This window comes from Myodes glareolus, chromosome 10, assembly GCF_982192425.1.
Source record: "Myodes glareolus chromosome 10, mMyoGla1.1, whole genome shotgun sequence".
In the NCBI taxonomy this organism is placed as follows: domain Eukaryota; kingdom Metazoa; phylum Chordata; class Mammalia; order Rodentia; family Cricetidae; genus Myodes; species Myodes glareolus.
In genome coordinates, this window is record NC_142035.1 from 22324144 (window position 1) to 22330851 (window position 6708).

A 6708-nucleotide genomic window follows, 5' to 3' on the forward strand; every position below is an offset into this window, starting at 1 on the left:
TACACCAGGCGGGATTCCACTGGGTTTTAATGTTTTTAAACAGGCTTCACTGCGAAGCTAAAGCCTGCCTGAGTTGATTCTCCACAGCGCTGTTCTGGAAGATTCCAACAGCTGGGTGCCCTTCCTGGGATCTAGATGGTTATTGGCAACCACTGAAAAATGTCACCGTATAAATCTGCGTGCTCTAAGCCAGATTTGGCTATAGTGTTGTGCCTAGAAGGGCTTTGGCCAGACTTGTTGATAATTTTGACAAGAAAGCTTTCCAACTGGTGTTTGTTTTGGTTTATGACAAAATGTCGCTGTTACCCAGGCTGGCCTCAAACTCCCAAGCTCAACGACATTCTGCTTCAGACTCCTAGACAGCACACTGTACATGGCTCAGCATACCTGATGGTAAGTTGCTGTTACTCATTCTCTCTCTCTCTTTAATAAGATGGCTAGTCTTGCTATGTTGTCTAATCTGGAATCCTGGGCTTAAGTTTTTCCACTTCATCTTCTTGGGTGCCGGGACTCTTTTAAGTGTGCCCTGCACGCCTGACTCTCATCTAGTTTTGTCACATGTACTCTTCTCTAACACATGTGAATTTGAAACCTAGCACCATGTATACTGTGTGTGGATACATATGTGTGTATGTATATGTGTTTGTGTATATATATGTATTGTGTGTGTGTATATATATAGTGTGTGTGTATATATATGTATATATATATGTATATATATATATATGGCGTATTGGTGCATGCCTTTAATCCCAGCACTTGGAGGCTGAGGCAAGTGGATCTCTGTGAGTCTACTTAACGAGTTCCAGGCCAGCCAAAGCTACATAGAGAGACCTTGTCTCAAAGGAGGAAAGAAAAAGAAAAAACGGCTACATCTAGGGTTGGGGCTGCGCTCATGCATAAAGCCAATACCCAGTATTTCCATAAAACAAAAACAACCAAAAAAAAGGAAGCCATCCACTTGGTTTCCTTCACAGTTCTTAAGGCCAGTGTGGTGAAGCAAATCAGTAATCCCAGCAGTCAAAGGTAAAGGCAGGAGAATCGTGAGTTCGAGGACAGTCCTAGCCCAAGAGCAGTGGTTCTCAACCTTCCTAACACTATGACCCTTTAATACAGTTCTTCAAGTTGTGGTGACTGCCAGCCATTAAAGTATTTCATGGCTACTTCATATTGTAATTTTATCGTTATTATGAATCGTAATGTAAATAATCTGATATGCAACCCAAAGGGAGTTGAGACCAACAGATTGAGAGCCACTACTATAGAGCATGGGTCCCTGTCTCCAAACAAAAACAAACGGAGAAGCTGCATCCCTGGAAGGAGAGATTTTCCTCATGATAAACTTGGGGTCCTGACCTCTGGGAGGGGTCAGGAGTGAGGCTGGAGAGGGAAAGTGGATGCTGGCTCATCCTGCTGTGTTTGTGCTCCATAACAGAGAAGTACAGGTCAGAGAAGCTGGTAGGGAGAGGCTCTGTTCGCATCCTGCCTCTTTCTAGGACGTTTGGTGGTCACAGAGGTACGAGTAAATGTTGCAGGAATCCACTTTGATCAGGAAGAAGAAAATAACTGGACGAGGGAAAGAGGGACCAGCTCAGGCCGAGGACCACGACAGGCGATCTAACCTCACGTGAAGGAGGCAGGATCCGGGCCACTTGTGGAGATTTGGGAGGAGACTGGAGGCTGGTGTGCATAGAGGAGGGGCCACAGCAGGCCAGCCTTCAGAATTGAGATTTGTGGCGCACACTGAGGTTGTCTTGATCTCACTGTGGATTTCCACTTAACTGCTTCTTAAGAGTCTGCTGTCCTGTTGGTCAGTCACATGCGGTTTAGCTTTCAGTTAGTTGTTAGGTCTTTACTTGTCCTAATTTCCCTATGTCTGTCCGTGGTGCTGGAGGTGAAATCCAGATTCTGCATGCAAGCAAGTCTTCTCCCATCGAGCCACATGCAAGCCCCTATTTAATTAAGTAATTTTTTTTGCCTGTATTTAGTATGTGTGGGTGCATGTGGGGGTCAGAACATAATCCACAGGGCTCTGGAGACTGAACTCAAGTTGCCAGGCTCAGCGTCAAGATCCCTTTACCCCTGAGCTATCGTGTTGGGCCCCTATTTAATTTTTCTTCCTTTTATTTTATTTATTTTCTTTTTTGAGACAGGATTTCACCTGTATAGTTCTGGCTGGAGCTGGAACTTGGTATTTAGACTAACTGGTTTCTGATGCACAGAAATCCATCTGCTTCTGCCTTTCCCGAGTGCTGGAATTAAAGTTATGAGCCACTACGCCTAGCCGCCATTTAATTTTTGAGTGACTACGTTGAGCCATTGATTGGGCTACCCCAAGAACTGTGGTGAGCCAAAGATATTATAGCTGTTAAAGCTTTCGTGAATGGCCTGTGCTCACAGGAGAGCAGGTGTGATTGTCATGGTGTTGCAGATTTACTGCTGATGGTGAGCGTCTTTATGTAACCTCCAGGTTGTTCATCTGTTATAAAAGCTCCCTGCACTTAGGATGCAGAAGCAGGCTGATTTCTGTGAACTCAGGCCAGCCAGTACTACATACAGGGTATGTCTTTACCCTGTCTCCAAAAATAAGGAGAGAGTTGATAACAGAGACCTCTGTTGAGAGGTCTCATTGGGTAAAGGCACTTGCTTCCTAGGCTGGTGACACACATGGTACGAGGGAAGGACCACTTCCTGCACATTGTCCTCTTACCTGCATGTACACACACACACACACACACACACACACACACGAACATAATGAAAAAGAGAGGTCTCTGCATGGTAAGCCTAGAGGGCGATTCCTTCCTTGGCATTCTGCCATCTAAGGCTTTTTGAAAGTGTGTGTGTGTACACGTATGCCCGTTAACCCACAGTTTAGAAAACATTTGGGGTTTATTTAATCTGGTTTAGCAGGCAAGGAATATTACTAAAAGTGTGCCTGGAAAGTCAGCCATGCCTCTATCTCCTTAGACTTTGTAAAAGGATTTCTTTCTGTGCAGGCAGTGCCTCAAAGGCATATTTCAGTGAGCTTGTATCACTAGGCGTTGCGAGGAAGCGTTGCAGGGGTGTGGTCAGACCCGGGAGGGCTGTGTGCAGCACCCTCTTCAATTGCTGCCCTCTGGCCACAGAAGCCAATTGAGGACTGCAGTGGAGTCGTGTGTATCTAATTCAGGGGTGAAGCAGTTTTCCTGGGCAAGGTGTAGCTCTGTGGTAATGAACATTGAAGGGGACTTAGGGGCTGTTGAGGTGGCTTAGAGATCAGAGGTGTCTGCAGCTACCAAACTTGATGACCTGTGTTTGGTCCCTGGACACCCACATGGTGGAAACAAGCAACTGATTCTGGCAAGGTGTGTCCTCTGTCCTCTATACCTGCCACTCCCCTCACACAGCAGGGAGTACACACCTTCCCAGTAAATAAATAAATGTTAAGAAAAATGGTTTAGAGGGTCTAGTGAGGGCTGAAGCAATGGCTCAGCGGTTAAGAGCAGTGACTGCTATTCCAGAGGACCTGGGTTCAACTCCTTGCACCCATCAGCACTTCAGGGAATCTGACACCCTTACTAGTCTCCGAGGGCACTGCATGCACATGAACCACCTATGCACATAATAAATCTTAAAATAGGATTTAGAGAAAGCTGTTTTGAGACATGGTCTCACTGTGTAGTTCTGGCTGTCTGGAACACAGTGTGTAGAGCAGACTGGCCTCCAACTCAGAGATCCCCCTGCCTCTGCCTTCCTGAGTGCTGAGGTTAAAGGCCTGTGCCCTTAAGTTTATGGTTCGGTGGACGTTTCCTCCCAAGTCCCCTCTCCTGGAAATTACCTCAGTCCAGGCTCCACCTTCGAGAAAGCCCGCCAAACGATGACCCCTCCCCAGGGAGGGCCAAGACCACTCCTTCAGGGTATTTAAGCTGGTCCCCCCCACAGCACAAACATATGGTTTTCCGGTCTTCCATCCTCAGCTCTCCGAGGACCTCAAAGGCACCAGGGAGCACTGGTATTTATTAAACCTGCACTATTTCTAATTTGGTTTGATTTGGTCTTGAAGAAGAAAAAGAAGAAAACTTATATCGTCACCTGGGAGACTTTGGCTTATGATCCACCCCCCTGGGTGGCCCCCTTTATTTCTCTAGAGAAACCCCAACCCTCCCTAAGCCTTGTTCCTTCAGCCCCGAATCCTCCTCTGCCTTCCCCTCCTTTGCCTTCCCTACCAAAGCCCCTTACTCCTACAGTCTCCTCTCTTTATCCCGCACTGACGAAGGAGGAGACCCCTAAGCTGAAGGAGACCCATAAGCCGTCTGTCCTTCCCCCTGACCCAAATTCCCCTCTTGTTGACCTCCTGTCCGAAGATCCTCCTCCCTATAATCCCCAGGAGGAGCCCGGAGATCATGAAGCTGACCCTGCGGCGCCCCCGTCACAGGACTCCCCCCTCCCCCCGCCTGTTGCCTCCCCCGTCGCAAGCAGGCTCCGGGGAAAGCGTGAACCGTCTCCCCCAGACTCAACCTCCCAAGCATTTCCCTTGCGACAGGGAAATAACGGCCAACTTCAATACTAGCCCTTTTCCGCCTCTGATCTATACAATTGGAAACAACACAATCCTCCTTTTTCCAAAGACCCTGTGGCATTAACTAACTTAATAGAGTCTATTCTGATTACCCACTAGCCAACATGGGACGATTGTCAGCAGCTTTTACAGGCTCTCCTCACTTCTGAGGAAAAACAAAGGGTCTTCGTAGAGGCACGGAAGCAGGTTCCAGGAGACAATGGAAGGCCAACTCAGTTGCCCAATGAGATTGATGCTGCCTTCCCCCTCACCAGGCCTGACTGGGATTTTGCTATGCATGCAGGTAGGACGCACCTACGCCTTTACCGCCAGTTGCTCATAGCAGGTCTCCGAGGGGCTGGTCGCCGCCCCACTATTGGCACAGGTAAAACAGATAATTCAAGGGGCAGATGAGTCTCCAGCAGCATTTTTAGAGAGACTTAAGGAAGCATATCGTATGTATACGCCTTACGATCCCGAGGACCCAGGGCAGGCTACCGGTGTGTCGATGTCTTTTATCTGGCAGTTCGCACCTGACATTAGAAACAAGTTACAGAGGTTGGAGAATTTGCAGGGATATACACTGCAAGATCTACTTAAGGAAGCAGAGAAAATCTTTAATAAGAGGGAGACTCAAGAGGAAAGGGAGGACCATATCCGTAGAGAGAAAGAAGAAAGGGAAGATAGATTGAGAAAAGAAGCAGAGGAAAAGGAGAATGCTAGAGACAGAAAGAGAAATAGGGAACTGAGCCGCCTCTTGGCCGCCGCAGTTCAGAGTCAGGACAGCCGAAAGGGAGACAGGATGGGAGAACGGAGAGGCCCTCGCGTGGAACGCGACCAATGTGCCTACGGCAAGGAAAGAGGGCACTGGGCGAAGGACTGCCCTAAGAAGACCCGCAAACCCAGAGGCCCCAAACCACAAGCCTCACTCCTAGCCCTAGATGAAGACTAGGGAGTTCAGGGCCAGGAGCCCCCCCCGCCCCCCCGAGCCCAGGATAACACTCGATGTCGGGGGGCAGCCAGTTACCTTCCTAGTAGATACCGGGGCTCAGCATTCAGTCTTACCCGGTCACCAGGCCCGCTCAGTGAACGAACTGCTTGGGTACAAGGCGCCACAGGTGGAAGAAGATATCGTTGGACCACCGGACGGAAGGTGCAACTAGCAACTGGTAAAGTAACTCATTCCTTCCTACATGTCCCAGACTGCCCCTATCCATTACTGGGGCGAGACTTACTCACCAAACTGAAAGCCCAAATTCACTTTGAGGGGGCAGGGGCTCTAGTGTCGGGCCCAAATGGGAACCCCCTCCAAGTCTTGACCTTACAATTGGAAGACGAATACCGACTATATGAACAGGACTCTAAGACACAAGGATCCAGGGACTTGGACATATGGCTTACAGAGTACCCACTGGCATGGGCCGAGACGGGAGGTATGGGGCTAGCCCTACAGCAGTCCCCTTTGATCGTAGACCTGAAGGCCACAGCCACCCCAGTCTCAGTCAAACAATACCCCATGTCGAATGAGGCCTACCAGGGGATAAGACCTCATATAAAGAGGCTATTAGAACAAGGTATTCTGACTCCCTGTCGGTCACCTTGAAATACACCCCTTCTCCCAGTAAAGAAACCAGGGACAAAGGATTATCGACCGGTACAGGACCTCAGGGAAGTTAACAAAAGGGTTGAAGACATACACCCAACCGTCCCCAATCCATATAATTTACTAAGCACCCTGCCACCATCTCACACCTGGTATACGGTGCTAGACTTGAAGGATGCCTTCTTCTGTCTCAGATTAAGCCCCAAAAGCCAACCCCTTTTTGCCTTCGAATGGAAGGACCCTGAATTGGGGATTTCAGGCCAACTGACTTGGACCAGACTCCCACAAGGCTTCAAGAATAGTCCCACCCTCTTTGATGAGGCCTTGCACCGGGACCTTGCGGACTTCAGAGTTCAACACCCGTCGTTGATCCTGCTCCAGTAAGTGGATGACCTTCTACTGGCAGCCTCCACAGAACATGACTGCCGGCAAGGTACGGGGGCCCTATTGCAAACTCTGGGACAGCTGGGCTATTGAGCATCTGCCAAAAAGGCCCAGATATGCCAGACTGAGGTGACCTATTTGGGATATAAATTAAAAGAAGGGCAGCGTTGGCTTACAGCCG